At 32.0% G+C, this 20,865-nt stretch overlaps 1 protein-coding gene across 3 annotated transcripts in view; it reads right to left on the reverse strand.

Moving 5' to 3' along the window:
• Nucleotides 1-4,929: 4,929 nt before the first annotated feature.
• Nucleotides 4,930-20,865, reverse strand: part of LOC107446647 (peroxisomal trans-2-enoyl-CoA reductase) — a 43,201-nt gene continuing 27,265 nt past the window's right edge. The window contains exons 9-10 of one of the 3 annotated variants that reach the window (XR_015430283.1): nucleotides 13,729-13,808; nucleotides 4,930-5,542 (exon numbers count right to left, since the gene is read on the reverse strand). The gene's annotated coding sequence lies outside the window, so the exon portion shown is untranslated. Of the gene's footprint in view, nucleotides 5,543-13,223; nucleotides 13,809-20,865 lie in introns of those variants that run through there. The other 2 variants (XR_015430282.1, XM_043043943.3) reach the window with 2 other exon arrangements.

The raw sequence follows: 20,865 nt of genomic DNA on the forward strand, positions 1-20,865 counted from the left end.
TAGTTCCTTCCAACCCAGAAGGAAGAAATTGAAAAAAGTCTTTTTAATACAGAAATAATTCGTATTAAATTAAAATTTGAACAGTTTATAGTGGCAATCTTAATTAAATGATAGCAATACTATTTTCAAGTTATTTAATAAATTGAAAAGTAAAAATATGTTTTTGATATTTTTCTATATAGATTTTTTTCTATAACAAATATTCTGGCAAATATTTATTACTTTTTATTATTTTATTTAATAATGGTCAAAAATATTTTGAACTGTAAGGTATACGGTTTTTTACATCATTTTAAAAAATGTAATTTTTATTGATAAAATTCAAAATTTGAGATAAATCGGTTCAACAGTTCCCAAGAAATCGAATTTTAAGTATCTGACTTTTTTGAAATTCAATTTTTCAGGAATTATTCGACCAATTTCATTCAAATTTTGTATTTTGCCATGTAAAATAACATTCTTTAAAATAGTGTTAAAAAATTATATGTCTTACATATCAAAATTATTCGACTATTATTGAATAAAATAACTAAAAAAAAATATTTATTAAAAGTTACTTTTTGATTGGAATTATCTTTTGATAAACAAATTTTATAATTGTGCTCAAAATTTTTTCAATTCGCTCGAAAAGTTCTTGAGATATAGCAAAAATGCAAAAAGTAAAATTAATTGTCCAAACTTTGGATCGCTGTCATGACCAAACTATGGGGACCATATTTCCCACATTGCAACTATCCCCTATATCTTGGGGGTCAGAAATCCGAGTCCGTCGAAAAAAAGATAAGTTTATTCAGAGAAAGTACATTTTTGTGTTTGATTTCGTAACTTAAATTATTGTCTGCACTTATTAATTAGCATATTTGAGGTTATGATGATATTTAAGGCCTTGATGCCTTGAGTCCTAAAACGTGAAAATCTGATCATTTGTTCAAAAGTTGTTGAGGATGGTCCGTATTTTTTTAGGGGGAGGGGGGTGCACTGTACAAGCACACGAACAATTATTTGAATGGAAAAAAATATCCCTACCGAAATCTGACAAATCGTTTTCTATTGTTCTCGATAAGCAATCTATTCTGTTATAGTGAATTGTAAATAATTAAATCATCTTCTCTTTATTTTTGCAAATTTGAACCTAATTCAAAAGGCACGAGTAACTCCTTATATGGAGCAATGTTGAATGAAAATAATCATACTTTGCTTCAAATGTAAAAGAAAACTACTAAAATGTTTCATTGATAGCTAGACGGTAGTATATTCCAGCCAAATGTTCATCATCAGAATCAATTTTTTTTAATAATAAATCAATTTCGTAAAAATAAAATCGACAACAAATAGATAGCCTATTATCTTAGTGGATGTAATAAAACGCAATTCTTATTTCTGTAATTTTGAGCCTTGCTCTGGAATTAAGGGAACTCATAATTTAACTATTTGAGGAAAATTATTTTAATGAAATTTCTTTGAATGAAAATGATACTTTTATATTTTTATTATTTTCATATGAAAATAACCAGAATTTGCGTCCATGCAAAAGAAAACCACAAAAATATTTCACGGTTAGCTTGACGATATTAAAATTCCTGCTAAATGTTCATGATCAGAATCAATTTCTTTATATAATCTATCATTTTCGTATCATTCTTAATAGACAGCCTATCATCTTAGTGGGTGTAATAAAATGCATTTCTTATTTCTGTAATTTTGAACTTACTCCTTGTCCTATCATGTCCTTGTTGACATTCTGTAGTTGAAATTGTGGTTAAATTCGCCTTTTCTCGCTTTCTTTTTTGACAAGGGTGTTTGGCAAAATCCTTGATTTAGAATGTACGGTCAAATCTCCCTCAACAAACATTTTATAAATCAGCAGCTAAAAACGTATTAAAATAGAAAGTAAGCCATAAGTATACTGGTTTTAAATATATTAATCAAAGAGCAGAACAAATTCTACTTTTTTTTAATACATGTTAATGCCAAATGGCACAGGAGAGAAAAGCTTACAAAATGAAAAAATAACAAAATTCCAGGATGAAAAATAATGTGAGTTATTTCTCCTTGAATTTAATTGCAGATGGTTGATGGAAAAATGTGAGTCTACTTAATACACTGTTAAAATTTTCATTCTAAAATTACAGTAAAATAACCAGTAGTAATCTTTCCATCCAGTTGATCATGAAGTTTACAGCAATGAAAATTTTCTACCTTTACGGGTTTGAAAACGTTTAAAACTAGTATATAAAACCCTGAATACAAAACTATAATGTTTTTTTAACCATTTACAACTAGTATAATTTCAAAACCGTAAAAAAAAATTAACTGGCCATAGGAGCTATGCTTTTTGTTCGATAGTGGGCATTGGGAAGTGCAGGACACAAATTGGGGAGTGCTGTGCAGGATACTGGAAACTCTTCATGTGTTGAAGGGAATGAAGGAAACTTTGTGATGTGAACGATTGAACTTGAATCACTCGTCTGTCGGCTATGAGACTGACAGATTAGCCTTCTCGGCTATACTATTTACGCAATTGCAAGTGGCGATAAAATTCAGATGGTTTAACCGCAGCTAATAAACTGTTTTTCTCACAGTTAACAGTTTGAATACCATCTTATTTATGGTAATTTGACTGTTTTGTTTGAATGTGGTAAAATAACAATTAAAAAATGTTATTTAATTGCTCTTTCCAAGAATTTTCTAATAGCAATCTGATCTGTAAAATCTAAATGAATGTTTTAAATATAAAAAGAATTGGATTAGTCAAACCTCCCTTATGTTTATTCTGTCATATTTTCTTTAGAATATTTTTAAACTGAGCTTGAAAATTTATAAGATTGTGTTTTATAAATTTAGTTTCACTTGTTTTTGTGAGAAAATGAAAATAAAGAATAAAAATTCTTTTAACATTAGTATTCTTCTATCTAAAAAAATTTAAGTTTGACACAAATTTATATATCGGATAATCATTTCCTTTTCTAAATGTATTAAAACTTATGAATTTTTGAGTTGTATTTCAACTTACAGTTTACTGATGAATGAAAATGAAAGATCTCCGATTGTATTTCAACTTACAACTATTCATACAGAAGAATGTAACTATATGTACGCCATGAAACTGTATGCAGTTCAATTCATAAAAATGCATCAAATCTCAAAAAAATGATATCGATATAAAACTTTCTTCAGAAAAATTTTTAATATCCAAAAAGTTAGTTTTTTTTATTTTAGGGAAGACTATAAATAATAAAAAAATTTTTTTTATTAAATTAATTATACGTCTTTTATTTGTCGCTGGAGAAATCGGCAGTTTCATTTTTAGTTAAATCAAATTACTTCAAGCTTATTATTATTTTTTTTTAGAAAATTCGTTGCTATTGTTTTTATTGTTAAACTAATTATTTTAAAAAAATGTGTGCGAATAGTGTTTAATTAATTGTTAAGAAGACACTTTGTAATTCAGATAATATTTTTAATATTATCTGAATTACAGAGTGCCTCAAGAATGTCATTGCGAACTTTTAAGTGATGTAGCGCTCATCATGAGAATCGCAAAGCCATAGAATTGAGAATTGCAATGAAAAGATTTTTATCTTTTATTTTCATTTTCATCTTTAATTTGTTCCATGCAAATATCGATCTATAAAAAAGAAATCTGTACGTCATGATACTATAGGCATTTCATTTCATAAAAATCCACTAAAACTCAAAAACTGATACCCACATGAAGCCTTCTTTGGAAACATTTTTAACATTCGAAAAAAAATTCCTTTTTTTGATTTTACGGATGCCTACAATATTTAAAATATTCGTAAAAAAATTAATTTCTAAGCATTACAAGTAAAATTTGAATTTTATTGTATAAAATTAATTTTTACAAATACGATTGCGAAAATATTTAAATATTAAAAAACCATTCTTTCATAAGGTAAAAAAAAAATTTTTTTTTTGGTTGTTAAGATACCTTACTTCCTTTTTAAAGAAATGGAACTAAATATCATATGAAAAATAAAGAATTCTCGCTAGTTATTTCAAGCAAAACATTCCTATTGAACATGTATTGCAGCCTTCATATTCAAAAAGGCTCAAAAATTCATAAAGTAATTTTAAAATAGCATTTCACAATAATGATTTATTACTAGCGTATTGATAATCATACTGAATCTGTAATGATAATTTAATGTTCATATGGAATATCTAAGTCATTGAAGTATTTAAAATCCCTTGTTATTACTATATTCAATTATTTTTATTACAATTTTTCCAAAAAAAACTTATAAATGTTCCTATTAATTCCATAAATTTGAAAAACGATCTTTAGTAAATAAAAAAGTATAAGAACAATACAAAAAATCTCTCTAAATGTAATTGCCTATTTAAGGTTAGTGCATTTTTTCGTGTTACTAAAAAGTTAGCGTTACAACACAAACAACAAATGTGTTGCTTTTCTGCGTGATCATTCACCATTATTATAGAATTAGTTAATGTACTGCAGTTTAACAACACTTTTTTTTAAAAAGCAAATTACTCCTACGATTGAAGTTTTATTTAATTAAATTAATGACAAAGCTTTTATTTGTCACCGGACAAATTACTTGACATTTTTTTTTTCATTTTACAAGTTAGATCAATTAACTTCAAGCTTAGTATTAATATTTATTTATAAAGTTCATTGCTATTGTTTTTATTGTTAAACAAATTTTTAAAAAAATTATGTGCGATTAGTATTTATTTAGCTGTTAAGAAGGCGTTCTGTAATTCAGATAGTATTTTTAAAATTATGTGATTTACAGAGGGTCTCAAAAATATTACGACGAACTTTTAAGTGATGTAGCGCACATCATAAGAATGGCATAGATTTTTGAACTGAGATTTGAAATGACCGAAAATGTCAGGAGAAAATTGTAGATGCATGAAATCTGAAAGGACACAGGAGAGTGATTAATTGAAAATATTTATTGGACATCAGGATTACAAATAGTGTAATATATTAATACAGTATATTACGTTGTAATAGATACTCTAAATCGGAAGGTATGCATGCCGGGCACAGTCGAACCTGATGATCTCATTTATTGTTTCCTTGCTACAAGTTCAATAGTAGTCTCAACAGGTTTGTGATACATTGCTTTAATACATACATAGCGTGCGATGATAGCTTTAAGAATCTTCAACAACAAAAAATCTTGGTGAATCACGATTTAGGCACCTAGCAGCACCCACATAGAGCTAAGTGAACAGTACTGACCACTTATCACAAGAGCCTTGATGGCGATTAATGTGGTCACGAAGTTCATCTATTCAAATAGGGGTGTGAAGTTAACAGTTTTGCATTGGTTTAGGTTGATAGAGTCATATAATTTCTACGATTCTCCTCCATAAGAAATGGTTTTACTCTTGTTCAATAACAGCAAATAAGTTCAAACTTTTGGTCGAGAGGAGTTCTCATGACAGTTGAATAGTATCATTCAAGTAGTGAGATGATTGCTCAGTTCTTATATTTTATAATAAAAATCTCTCAATTCTTATGATGTCACAATGCTTTTGAGATAACCTATAAGAAAATCAGAGTTTTTTCTTTCCTTAAAAAAATTGACGTGATTGACTAGTTTGTTACCAATTGCAAGTTTGACTGATAACAATAGATTTGAAATTAGCTTTTTCAGTTATATTGAGTTTTTCTACCTCAAGGTGAATTCATTCAGAAAAGCAAAAGAACCATTGAGCGAGATTTTTTCATCTTATTTAGTTACAGATTGGAAAGGTGAGAAATGTATGCATATGGTAAAAATGATCCATATATTTACAAAATAAGAAGGATGATAGTACAAGCAATATTTACCATTGCACATAGAGTCAAATTCTAAGCTGAGAGTCAGAAAGAAGTAGTAAGGCCTCTTGCTTGGCTTTCTCACACCTATCTGACCTCAACCCAACAGATTGTTTTCTTTTACGGAAGCATGAACTCTACAGTGTACGAAACGCCTTTAGACCTGGCAGTAAATCTCATTGCGAGAAAATTGTTGCCACAGATAAAATTAAGGCAACGCCAGGAATCTTCGACAGTGTGCGCCAGTCGTTCTTTCAATGTTATAAACGACACGCGTGTTCACCATTTTGAGTACTTTCTGTGAGTTTTCTTACGATGAGTAAATCAGATTGTGTAACTTTTGGTATCGTCTATTCACTTTCCCAATACTAATTATTCTGATTGAAATTTTAATTTAATCTTTTTTTGCCAATCAAAGGGGCATTTGATGCAATGTTCCGTTGAAATTACAACAATATATTTAAAATGATCAATCAAAGGATTATTTGATTGAATATCGTTTTATTCTTTAAACTTAAATATAAAACGGAAATCAACATTTTTATGAAAGAAACGTAAATACTTTTTTAACATACGTTAATTGGGTGAAGACAGCAGCGGTTAATTTCTCACGAAAAGAGTTTTCAAAATAACACTTTAAAAACAATTTTTCACAGTAAAAAACATTTTCATGGAACAAATAGTATAATACTTAAAGAATAATTTCAGAAAATTTTACATCAGGTGATTTCTCATGCATATCAATGAAAATTAAAGCTTCTAGAGGGTAGACTGACGGACAATAAATTACAAACGGAAAATAGTATTTTCAAACACCCTATGCCAAAAAATGTAGCAATAAATTTGTAACAAATAATTTGGTTATTATATGTAATAATTGCACAAAATTTCGCGAACATAGCTTAAATAATTATGGAGAAATGGATATTTTTCTAAAAAAGAAAAAAAACAAATTTTTCTGTTTTTTTTTTGCTATATTTTTAAACATATTTAATAAAATTAAAAAAAATTTTTTAGAGCAATTTAAAATTACTTACAAAATTTTTCGTTAAAATTTGAAAAATATTCGTTGGAAACTGTGCAATATATAAGTAATTAAAGCAGCTATTTCATACTGTATTATATCATTATTATTATACTGCTTATTATATCATGGGTGGAAAAAATTAAAAAAACCTTTTTTTCTGATAATTTTGTAAGCGTAATTGGCTTATAATGAAAAAAAAAATGTGATTTGAATATCTGAAAAATGTAAAAAGTTTTAAGCAATTTTCTAAGTAGTTTTTGTACTTTTTAAAAGAAACTCAAAATGAAAGAGGCTTTCCTTAAACATTAGTTTATATAATAAGACAAAATTAAAGAATAGATATAACCTTACAATAAACGTTCATATATCAAAATATGATTGTATAAGGAAAGAAAACATGCGAAAGAAAAGTTACTTTTATGGGGAATGATCCCCAACAACTGCTGCGTCATTTTTAATAAATCTTGTTTAATAGAACAAAATGAAATTTGTGGAAGACCACTTATCATTTACAGCTATCTTTTAAAGAGTACAAAAACTACTCAGAAAGTTACTTTTTAAATTTTTGAGATATTCACTACAAAATTAAGTAAAAAACAATTAAAAATTCTTCTGTGCATGCACAGTATAGAAAAATTATAATACTCATATCTTTCGCAGTTTCAAATTTTTTTTTTTAAATTTTGAAATAATTTTGCATTAATTTCAAATTCTCCAAAAATTTTGTTTCATTTCATTGAATATTTTCAAAGTTATAGCAAAAAGACGTAAACCAAATATTTTTTTTAATCAAAAATGTCTAATTCTCTATACATATTTAAGCTAGATTCTCGAAATTTCGGACAATTACTGCATATAATAATCAAAATAATTGTTACAAGGTAAAAATTTACTGCTACTATTTTTGGCATAGTGTGTTCAAAAACACTATTTTCCCCTTAGTAATTTACTGTCGGCCCCTCAAGCCTCTAATAGCTTTAAACTTCATTGACAAGTATGAGAAATCGCATAACCTAAATACTTAGAAATTTATAAAATGATTATCGAAGTATTTTTTTTTTGAGAAACATCAAAAAAATGTGTCAGTATTGAAATGTTTTAATTATTTTGTCCAATCAAAATTAAATTTGTTACACCAAAATAATTGTTACAATAATTGTTACACCAAATCCAATCAAATTGTTGCATCAAAATTGTCAAATTAAAAAATGACTAGTTTTCTATCAACAAATTTCTTAAAAATATGGGTATATGTCATGTTTAAAGATATAAATAATTAAAGAAAATATTCCCTCATTTATTTATAGATTAACTTGTATACCGTATAATATAAAATAATGCGATTTTATTTTCGCATTTCACAAGTCAAACTATTCTATGAGAATTTTCGACAAATTATTTTTATGTTTTTCATTCACCATGAACGTGAGGCTACAACAATTTGGAACTTTTATAATAATTTGTTACATTCTGCTTCGAAGTTTGCAGTAAATAATACTTTGCTTTGGTAAAATATCTAAAGTATTGTACCTTTTTCTAATTTTCATGTAACAACGAGTATTGTTTATCATTGCATAAGGTATTTTAAATTTCTTTTTTATAATAAGCTTCTCATTTCTAATAGCTTATAAATGTCTGAATTTATTCTTATCTAACTGTGACGTAAAAATAAAATAAAATTGCAATTTAACACAATTATATTAAACATTTTTCACCAGCCCATATGAACTATGGAGCTCAATTTTCAAAATATGTAATAACATTTGATTATTTAATTTAAAGAGCTTATTGTGAATTTTTGTATTATTTATTTTCTCTACAAGTATACGTACTTTTGAAAATATTTGTAACAATTAAATGATTAAAAAAATACAAGATAGGCTAAGCCAAGTTTGTAAAAAATCACCATAATAGTGTAAAAACTCTCAATGTCCTAGTCTCTTAGTTTAACAATTTTCACTAACTTCTAAGAAATATTAATATACTATATATATATATTCCTATAGATAAATTTTAATACATACCACTAAACTGAGTAACATTTATTTTTATAGTGCAGTGTCATGCAGAAAGAACGGGTTCCGCAGTGGACTGATTGTTAAGACACGGCTACCAGCAGATCAAGGAAGTCAAGCAGCACTTGCGACGGTCAGTGTGCAGGTGGGTGACCACTTGGATCAGCCTGCGTAGGGATCGAGGGTGTGCGGTATTGGTCCTCGTTAAACTGTGCTACCGTAAAGTGCTCGACTTCGCGCGCAGGTCGTCGGGCTACCGAAGCGGGGGTGCCATCCCCTCCGCAGAGGATCAAAATTGTGATGGCATGTCTTCGGATCATCCTCCGGGATGCTTCCCAGACCGTCGCCAATAACCCATTGTGCAACTCTAGTGCGACGTAAATTAGCAACAACAGCAGCAGGAAGAACGGATACTGATTCAGGAGTTTACTATTGGAATGCCACAAATCATTCAACAATTGCAACAGTAAAATGTCCATTTGGGATTCTAGATACTGCACTTGAAGCTATTGTTTCGAGGGAATGTGTTCTAGATGAAAATAAGACTTCATGGAATCCTGTAAATGCATCTTTATGTAAAGGAAAAGTAAGTTTTAAATTCGATTTTTAAAATTTTTATATACTAAGTCAGAAATATACTTGAAAAAAATACCGACAATATCAGTGCACAGAATCAAGCCGTGTTGCCACATTGTGCTTCATCAGGAACTCTCAGATTCATGTGTCTCGAATGGACAAATATCCTTTTTGATAACGCCCATGTCTTTTTGCTCGTTTGTTACCGTTCTCTTTTATCTTTCCAGTACAGTCGGAAAAAAAAAAAAAACACATCACCCTGAATAAATTTAGTTCTAATGATCAGATTATTTAGTGCTAACTATTAATTAAGTTACGAAATCGGACACAAAAACGTGCATTCTCTGAATAAACATATATTTTTTAAATACATATTTGGATTCAAAATATAGGGCAAATAATCAATGTGAGACAAGTTATAGATGCTCTAAATAGAAAATTTAATGCAGTTATATGAAAAACAACATCTCCTGCCTTTTTTTTTATTTCGATTATTTTGAGTTACATTTAAAATATTTAAAGCTAAAGAATGTGCGAAATAATTTATAAAAAAAAGCTATTTTGGGAAACAATCATATGTTAATTCTACTTAATTGCACCAAAAAACATTGTTTATTATTTAAAAAAAAGTTATTTATTAAATTCTTAAGATATTAAACCAAAAATCGGCACGGTGCCAAGACATTCTTAAAAATGTTCTTTGAAAGAAAAAGATTTTGTTAAAAAAGATTTCAGTGTTTAATATTTATGTTTAATAATATGTAAATAACAATAAGTAAAAAAAATATTTGCTAAGGTTTAAGTAAATTTCCTATCCTTTTTTTCATTATTATACCCTTCTACAAGATTTTTTTTCACTTCACAATGCGTATAAAAATCATTATTTAAAAACAAATTATGTATATTGTGGGCTTGAAACTTTTTTAGGGGGTGAAAGTCACTTTCATTTCTTAAATATAAAAACCAAGCAATCATGTTGTTCTGGCAAAAATTATTCGCCAAGTTTAAGAAAATAATTTTAGAAGGACTTTTAAATTTTACATGGTACACTGTAAGCCTGTATAAAACATGCTTGTATAACATTATAATTAATTTGCTTTTACTTCATTTAAAGTATTTTTTATTTTAATCTCTATGTCTGCTAAATTAAGAATAATTTTTAAAAAAATTTATTTATAACTTGACATTTTTATGCCAAAAATGTTTGTCGATGAAGTTACATATTTGAACACACATTACGGATGCAAAAATGTATACTTTGCGTCAGAGATTTGACTATCTTAGTATTTTAGTCTAAAAGGAATTTTATTTGTCTGGACTTCAACCCAGGTTCACAATTCCTGTTTAAAAAATATTCTTAAATAACTATTTTTTATATTTTACTTACTTTATATGAAATCTTTATATTTGATCATATTGCATGGCAGTGAATGACGACCAATAACAAAAACAGATGAAGAAAGACTAATAATATTTTATAAATATTTGGCTCAATTAGAGAAAATGATAGTTAGAGAATTCCATTCAATCATGAAATCAACAAACTAATATGGGCATGACTTTATCAATCATGACCCGTGTAGTAAATGGTGACTGATGCATATTAAATCTGTCGAGTTGCAAGTCCTCCATGTGCCCATAACAGATCAATACCTCTGGGGGTACTCATCCAGGAGATTCCTTGTTTCTGGATAGGGTCAAAATTACAAGGCTACGGAGTTGAACATTAGTAGTCGTAAACACATAAAATTGGGTCGGCTGTTCAACGAGTTATAAAATAAAATATATACAAACAAGGCGGGGATAGCCTGGTTGGTAGGGCACTGGGCCCACGCTCAAGAGTTCGTGGGCTCGATCCCTGACGGCTGAAGACTCCCTAAATGGTGACAGATGCACATTAAATCTGAGAAGTCGAAAAGTCCTCCATGCTCTTTGAACAAATGAATACCTATGGAGGTACTGATCCAGGAGTTTCCATGTTTGTTCAACGACGGATATAAGAATACATACAAACTGAGCCGCGATGGCTCAGGGGATAGAGCGTTCACCATTCAATGAGGCAAACTGGGTTCGAATCCCAGTTGATACAAAAAGTGTTTTTGTTACTCCTATGAATATATGACTTCTTGTTGTTCTGTTAAATAATAGAGAAGATTTGTACTTACAATTCTGTGATATTAGTAAACCATGTTAGTGTTCTTTTGGATTTGCATTGTTCTCTTAGTGAGGTACATTGCAAAGTTATGTTGAAACATTTCTTCTCTTTGACGAAATCATAATTAATCACCTATGAGTTTGTTACTTCATCATAAAAATGTCAACATCGAACTTAATGTTTACATTATGAACAGTGAGAAAAGGGTAGTATAAACGCAGATCTGACTGATTAAGCATAATTAACGATATTTCCAACATATTATAGTTTCTACAAAAGCTTGATGAGGGTCAGGAGAGTCACGGAGGTTAAGACTCTACAATTTCCTGATCATCAAGATGATGTCAATGTTATCATCATTATGCTTAAGCTACCTTTACTTCCCAGGCAAACTTGTACCTATTGATCTGAAGATGGGTGATCTTCAAGTCACCACTCTGGATCAAACTCTCCATAGATTAAGGAAAGTTTTAATAGCATAAAATTGTTTTTTAAACAATAAAAAGAAGAAAAAAAACATTATTACAATGGTACACATGCATTTAAAATAGTCAAAAAAATATTAATTAAAATTTAATGAAAAAAAATCTGAGTTTATTTGCAAACTACAAATAGAAAAATCTATAAAAAGTTCATTTATTGCTATTACTTTGCAAACTTGAAAAAAATTCAGATATACATTCTCGCAAATTTTATTTTCATGTTAAAAAAATATGAAATGGTAGCTTTTTATTAATTTAAAAAAAATCTAACACCTGCCTTAATTGGAGATAAAGTGTGTTTTTTTAAAATAAATATAATCGAACTTGCTTATAACAAGCACAAAGGGATCGCATTATTTGCTCGTTATCACAGAATGCTCTTATTAGATGGGCTCAAGAAAAAGTTTATGCATATTTTCTAAACAATAAATAAAATACTTTCTTCATTTTTATTTTAGTACCGTAGAAAAGCAGTTAATTAATTTGCTACAAACTGTCTTATTGACTGTTGCATTTTTATTCTTAGGAGAAGAATCATTGCCCTAAAAACATCATTTGCACTGCTGCTTTCTAAAAAAAGGTTCAAATGTTTGCTGAATTTATGAATTATCATTTACTTTTAATTGTCTTTGGATTGTTAAGGAATTGTTCTAAAAAGTCTTTAGCTAAGTTGTAAAGGGGGAAGTACATAGAAATTTTATGAATCACAAAAATACTGTGGGCGTTAAAAGCGAGCTATATTCCAATAGACTTAATGCACCAACCAAGTATTCTAGATTCGTTTGTTAAATCTGGGGGCTTGCTAAAAGTGAGCTTAAATGCATTTTATATAGTAAGCATGCAATATATTGTACTTCTTAGGAGCCAAAAAAAGTTGATAGATCCAAATGCAAGATAGAATTAAGGTAAGTGTAAAATTAGAGAAACAAAAAAGTACAAGGATATTGTGATAAATTTTGTTAGTAAACAGGGTGATTAAATAACACTTTCCCCTGTTAAGACCAACACAGATTCGTTTCTGGTTGAAGTATGTTAATGAAACTTAGTACATACTTAATAATATAAAACATGGGAAAAAAGAAATCTGCAATAAAAAAATATTAGTTCGCATTTTAACCACTTGATGAGAAAAAGGTACACATAAAAAACATGTCGGTGAAGTGAAATTTTATTTAAACATAGGGCATAATCAATGTGCATTGCAGTTTTACCAAAACACATGTTCAAAACATGATAAACAGAATTCAACCAATTCATAACAAATGGTTCTTTGATCTATTACAGAAACCTGGCTGTATCACGTTTGCTTTCAATTCTATTTGAAAGCTACTTTTACCTTTCTCTTGCAACACACCTCTACCTGTAATTCCCTATTGTCTTTGAATTCAGAAAAGAAATCAACTTTTGCAATTATTTCTTCTGTAATGCTAAGGTGCAGAATGATATTATAGGCAGTAACAATGGATTTCTAAAACTGTTCAAAATTGCATTAAAGTTTTATTTCATACATAAAAAATTACACCTATCGTTAGAAATATGAAATTTTTTTATTAAAGATTTCTTTTTTCCTATTATCCATATAACATACATACCAAGTTTCATCAACATCTGTCCACCAATATGGTCTAAACAGAGTACCTTTAATTGAAACCAACCTGCACAATCAGAGTAAAACGAACATTCTTGGTACCAATCCAAACCAAAGATGGTTAGTTCCCTATTCCCAATGCTACATCTAAAAAAAATAGATAATATGAATAATTGTATTCTATCACAAACGGGTTGGTCGCTATGGCCTCCGGCCCCGCGCCAACCAACCAAAATCACCATAGTGATATTTTTCCTTCACTTGTTGCTGAGGGTGGCAACGAGTGACTGAGAGGGGGCCATGTGTTTTTTAAAATGTAACCCAGTAGTGTGTGTTTTAAAGGGAGTTTAAAAAAACTATCTCCTACAATTGTATGATGTATAAATTTTGTTTTAACATTTTTAATAAAGCCTTATAACTGAAGCTATTAAAAAGTGTTATAATGGCGCACCAACTAGAGGCCCGGATCCCCGATAATCCGATTTTGTGTGTGATAGCGTCACCCGAAAGATCGTTCTTCAACGGTCTTTTCTTTTTATTTTGTTTCTTCTTCCGCTCGCTGCAGCTGTGCGTGTGTGTTTTTTGTTTTGTTCGTGTTGTTGACATTGAATAACTGTGATTCTTTTTTTTTCTTTCGCCTTTGGGGAGAGAAAAATGTTTCTTCGGTGGTTTGAAATAATAACTTTTACAGCTCTTTCAATGATTTAACATAAATATTTTGATTTGTTTTATTGCTCTCAATTTATAAGAATGCTTAATCAGTAATTGTGATGTTATTTAAGTGTTTTAAGTAATATATTTTAAAATAATTTTGGTTACTTGCATTACCTATATATGTTTATTAGAAATGTTTTATAACTGGTTAATAATTTAAAAAGTGCTCATGTATTTCATATATGTGATTAAGGTATTATATTTACTAAAATAATTCTGATTAAATTTTGTATTGTAAAAGTTTGTCAAGTATGCTATACAAGTTACCTCTCTAAGATCATTTTACCATAACAATTACAGTATTATTTTAATTCTCTAAAGTATGCCCTTGTGCAAGAATCGCCCCAGTGTTTACATTAAGTGTTACTAATCTAAAGTATGCCCATGTGCAAGAATCGCCCCAGTGTTTACATTAAGTGTTATTAATCTAAAGTGTGCCCTTGTGCAAGAATCGTCCCAGTGTTTACATACAAAGTGTGCCCTTGTGCAAGAATCGCCCCTGTGTTCACATTTATCATCTGTGCTCTGAAAATAAAAACGTTTTCTTTTGTTTATTAAAAGATGACGTTCTTTGGAAAAGCTCGTAAGGAGGATTTAATTCTCCTTGCTAGTGAGTTGGGTGAAGATGTCACCCCTGATTTAAAAATTATTGATTTGAAGAAAGTTATTACCTCTAGTGATAACTATGAAGAGGAGTTTGTAAAAGAAATGCTTAACACGATCATTTCCCAAAGACAGGATGCTGCTGAGGAGAAGAAGAGAGCTGCTGAGTTAGAAAAGGCCAGCATCGAGAGCAACGAAAGAATCAAGACAGAGCAAATGAAATTGGAGCTGGAAAAGATTAGACTCGAGATAGAGGCAAGACAGTGTGGACCCTCCACCAATACTGATGGTTTCCGAAGAAAACCTGTGATTGATTTGTTGTCCTTAATGCCCCGATTTGACCCAAATAACAACGACATAAACCTATATTTAGTGCTATTTGAGCGCCAAGCTCAACTCAGTGAAGTTCCAAAAGAATTTTGGGCATCCAATCTTATTGGACTGCTGCCCTATGATGTTGCGCAGCTAATTGCAAGAGAGAGTGACGAGGTTGCTAGCAATTATGACAGAGTAAAACTACTACTTCTAAAAAGATTTAAATTGACGGCGGAAAAGTTTCGTCAGCTGTTTGTGAAACATAATAGAACTAACTCATCGTCTTGGCAAGATTTTGCTTATGAACTTAGGAACTTTTTCCAAGGTTGGGTTAGTGGTTTGGAAATAACCACTTTTAGTCAATTAGGAGAATTGATCATATCTGACCAAATTAAACGTAAAGTGCCGGCAGATGTAAAAGATCATTTTATTGATGAGTGGTGCCAGTTGAACACAGTAGAAGGGCTTGTCAAACGGCTTGACGACTATGAAGCTGTAAGAGTGAAGAGGGAACCAGCCACTTCAAGCTCCACTGCCCGAGTTGACTATAAAAGATATTCGAAACCAAGTAGAAGGGGATACCCTGATACAAAACCGAATTTTCAAGAACATTCTAGGCCAGAAAATTTTGAACTTCAACCAAAGTTAACATGCTATGGCTGTGGAAGACCAGGATACATCAAGGCAAAGTGCCCTACCTGCTCTCCAAATGTTTGTGCAAGTGCTATCAATCTGCACGCTTGTCATATTTCTTCCTCTCCCATAGCACTGCTTGATGTTGAGATTTCTGACATCAAGGCCAGAGTTTGTGCTGATACAGGAGCAACCCGCTCCATTGCTGGAGAGACATTGTTTAAGATGCTGAAAGAAAAAGGAGCCCAATTCCAAACTAAAGAGGTAGTTATGACTTTAGCTGATGGAAGTCAGACTACAGTTGAAGCATGCGCCACCCAGGTGCTGGTTAACATCGAAGGTAGAAAATTCAATCATGAACTGTTAGCCCTGCCCGAGGCTACTGGAAATAGAACTCTACTGGGGAATGATTTTCTGGAAAAGACTGGTATCGTCCTAGATATCCAACGTAAAAGATGGCACTTTGGTGATGAACCTCATCATAAAATCTATTTCCGGAAGGATATCCATAAACCTGGTTTATCCATGAGCAACATTGTGGCAAATGAATGTAGCCTACGAGAAAATGAAGGAGAGCCTCTGACCCCAGAGCAAAGACGAAGGATTTCCATACTTCTCAGTGAATTTGCAGATACCTTTAAACCAGGGGGAGACCCTACTCCCTTTGCCGAGCATCGAATTAATACTGAAAATCATGCACCAATATCAGTTCCGCCATACAGACTGTCACCAGCCAAAAAAGAAATTCTTAAACAAGAATTGAATGATTTGTTAAAAAAAGAAATTATAGAAGAGAGTGAATCTCCCTATGCAGCTCCCGTTGTGTTGGTTCCCAAACCAAATGGTAAACACAGACTCTGTGTTGACTATAGAAAGCTTAATGCTGTGACTGTCACAGACTCCTATCCTTTGCCAAGATTAGATGATCTCTTGCATGATGCTAAAAACATAGGCTATATTTCCACTATAGATCTCCAGTCCGGTTATCATCAGGTGAAAATTCATGATGATGATAAAGACAAAACAGCATTTGTAACTCCTTTGGGTGCTTACAGATTCAAGAGGATGGCATTTGGGTTAAAAAATGCCCCTGCAACGTTTCAGAGACTAATGGACCGTTTTAAAAATGGACTCCCCTCAGTAAAAATTCTCATTTATTTAGATGACATAATCATCATGTCACCTACTTTTGAAGATCATCTAAATGATCTAACTCTTGTGTTCAAAAGACTAGCCCAATTTCAATTGAGAGCTAACCGCCTAAAGTGCAATTTTGCTTGCTCTAAGGTAAAATACTTAGGTCACTACATAACTACCCGAGGACTTGAAGTAGATCCAGAAAAAGTAGAAGCTATAACCAAGCTTCCTGTCCCTAAAGATATAAAGCAGGTTAAATCCTTCCTGCAAACTTGTTCATGGTATCGTAGGTTTATAGAAGGCTTTTCTACCCTGTCGAAACCATTATGTGAACTTACAAAAAAGAATGCTGCTTGGAAGTGGACTGAGCAGGAACAAAAAGCTTTTGCTGCCCTGAAAGAGAAGTTGGTTTCTTCTCCCATTCTGAAACAAGCTGATCCCGACCAACCGTACACAATAAGAACTGACGCCAGTGGTTATGGATTGGGTGCTGTTCTCTTACAAGGGGAAAATGAAAATGAACACCCAATAGAATATGCTAGTCGTCTTTTAACCTCTGCAGAGCAAAACTACTCGACTACAGAGAGGGAAGCTCTGGCTGTTATTTGGGCTTTGAATAAATTTAGAGGGTACATAGATGGTGCCCAGGTGACAATATCCTCTGACCATCAACCCTTGAAGTGGTTGTTAAGTATTAAATCTCCATCAGGGAGGTTGGCCCGATGGGCCTTGCAACTACAATCTTACAACCTGAATATACAGTACATCCCAGGAAGAAACAATGTCATTGCGGACATGCTGTCTCGCCCACCTTGTGTTCATGAAGAGAGAAATCCTTGTTGTCTCTGTTCAGTTACAATTGATCTTCCAACTCGATCACCAAGTGATATACGCACTGAACAGCTGAAGGATAATGATTTACGAAAGATTATAGAAGCATTTGAAGATCACTCAGATGAAGTAGACCTTAATCGATGGACTGAACGAGGATATATCATGAATAGGGGAGTTCTCTATAGATACTCCCATGATAGTGACTCGGACGAAGCTCAACTAGTAGTCCCTATGCAAGAAAGAGGTCAAATTCTTAAAGAATTTCATGATGCGCCAACTGCTGGCCATTACGGTATAGAAGGTACCCTGGATCGAATCTCCAAAAGATTCTTTTGGACTGGTATGAGAAGATTTATCACCGACTATATTAAAAACTGTGTCGAATGCAACCGCTATAAAGCTTCCACTCAAAAGCCAGCTGGTCTTCTTCAGACTCCTGTACATAATCAAAGATTTGAAAGCCTATCCATAGACCTATTTGGTCCATTGCCCGAAGGTAAAGATAAAAAGAAATGGATCTTCATCGTTGAGGACTGTTCAACTAGATGGGTTGAGCTATTTGCTTTAGCTCAAGCCACAGCTAAGGAGTGTGCAATCACTCTGTTGGAGGAGGTGATCTTGAGATATGGATTGCCTAGAAGAGTTATCAGCGATAACGGCTCACAATTTGTGAGCAGTGTGATGCAACAGCTTTGTTTTCTGCTTGATATTAAGCAATGTTTGGTGCCGGTATACCATCCCCAAGCAAATCCTGTGGAAAGAAAGAACAGGGACTTGAAACCTCGCTTGGCTATTCTTGTTGGCCAAGAGCATAGAAATTGGGTTGACCACCTACCAGTCATCCGATTCGCTATGAACACATCAAAGTGCGAAACGACAGGGTATACTGCTGCATACCTTCAGTTTGGACGAGAGCTCAGGACAGTTCAAGAGGTAAAGCATGATATTCGAACGGTTATCCAAAACGATAACTTTGTCCCTGAGATAACCCCGTATCTCAGAAAGTTTTCTTCTATCCTCTTGACTGTTAGAGATAATGTAGAAAAATCCCAAGATCGGCATAAAACATATTTCGACTCAAAACGCCAGCAAAACCCCACTTATGCTGTAGGTTCGAAAGTGTGGGTGACTCTACATCCACTCAGTAATGCTAAGAAAGGAATTACTGCCAAATTTGTACCCAAAAGAGATGGGCCGTATCTCATACTTCGAAAGAAGTCGCCTACCTCCTATGAACTTGCCCACCCAGATAAGCCACATGTTCCTGTTGGGACTTACCACACCTCAGCATTGAGACAATGCAACTCTGATACACAAGCAACAGAACCTATTTTACCTCTCCGAAGGAGAGGCAGACCAAAGATGAATTCTGATTCCTCCCCGGGACGTAACCTCGGAATCAGAGGGGGAGAGTATCACAAACGGGTTGGTCGCTATGGCCTCCGGCCCCGCGCCAACCAACCAAAATCACCATAGTGATATTTTTCCTTCACTTGTTGCTGAGGGTGGCAACGAGTGACTGAGAGGGGGCCATGTGTTTTTTAAAATGTAACCCAGTAGTGTGTGTTTTAAAGGGAGTTTAAAAAAACTATCTCCTACAATTGTATGATGTATAAATTTTGTTTTAACATTTTTAATAAAGCCTTATAACTGAAGCTATTAAAAAGTGTTATAATTCTAAATTGCAATGAATTCACATAATATATTCCCGTATCTCTTGAATTCTGAGAAATACAGTGTAAAGTCGCGTATCCGGAATCGGTGGGACTTCCAGAAGTCCATATAATAGATTTTTCCGTATAATAGACCCCCAAGGTAAACAAAGCTTAAAATGATTTAATAAACGATCTGAATCTAAGAAGCAAAAAATAAATAAACATTATTTTTAAGGGGAATAATGTTTTAGTATTAGAATATCTAATCAATCAAACATAATATATGTATTAGAAAAAAAATATTATTGCTAAAAATATAGAAAACGAAAAAATTTGACAGTCATGAAAATATTAATCCGCCATTTTGAACTAGAACGATTCAAGCAGGAAGGGGAAATTCACGTCATTCTGGAACAAAGCTTAAAATGATCTAATTCTAAGAAACAAAAAATAAATAAACATTATTTTTAAGGGGAATAATGTTTTAGAATTAGAATATCTAATCAATAAAATATGAAATATTAGAAAAAAAATATTATTGCTTAAAATATAGAAAGCGAAAAAAAATTGACTTATGAAAATAATAATCTGCCATTTTTAACTAGAATGATTCAAGCAAGAAAGGGAAATTCCCGTCATTCATTAAGGTGGGTAGGTAGAGGAGAAAAATTCATTTCCTTCGTATTTGTGAAAGAAGATAAGTGTAAAGAGGAGATCATTTAAGTTGAGGGTGGGGAAGTATCAAATTATTGTTTTCTCTCCAATCATTGGCTATCAATCAAGCATAAAGGCGGGCATGCTGATCGGGTTCTCTTTATTTTTTCTTCTATGACTGAAAGAATCTGCTAAAGAAAGAATGTTACCCCCTTTCCCCCCGCCTCCTAAATATTACATGGTACGGGGAAGAACGAATGTTTTGTTTCTCAAGGACGTGTATCCTTTTAGACCTATTCAAATTTTTCATTTTGACTCCCCCTCCACCTTAACGCTTGCCCCGTTTAGCGTTTTCCACAGTATTTCTTCTTTCAATAAAAAGGTTCCAGGAAATGCCTCTTTTACTAGCCATCTTCATGGGAAAGGAGGGGGGGAGGGGACTCAGTTGCGGTCTTTTGAAAACAAAACTCCCTCTTTTTCCTACATTCCAAGGGAGGAGCGTCACTAACGGTCACTCAATGGTCTTGGTAGATCTTCACTTCCCCTTTCTGGTGATTTATGGGTTGGATGCATAAATCAGAGGTTCAGTGCAATGCAAGCTAGAAAAAGAGAAAATGCGTCAAAAGACTTTTTTTTTTTTTGTAGGAAAGGGGAAGAAG

The sequence above is a fragment of the Parasteatoda tepidariorum genome, chromosome 11 (assembly GCF_982258835.1).
Source record: "Parasteatoda tepidariorum strain Cologne lab strain chromosome 11, Ptep-v5.0, whole genome shotgun sequence".
Classification (NCBI taxonomy): domain Eukaryota; kingdom Metazoa; phylum Arthropoda; class Arachnida; order Araneae; family Theridiidae; genus Parasteatoda; species Parasteatoda tepidariorum.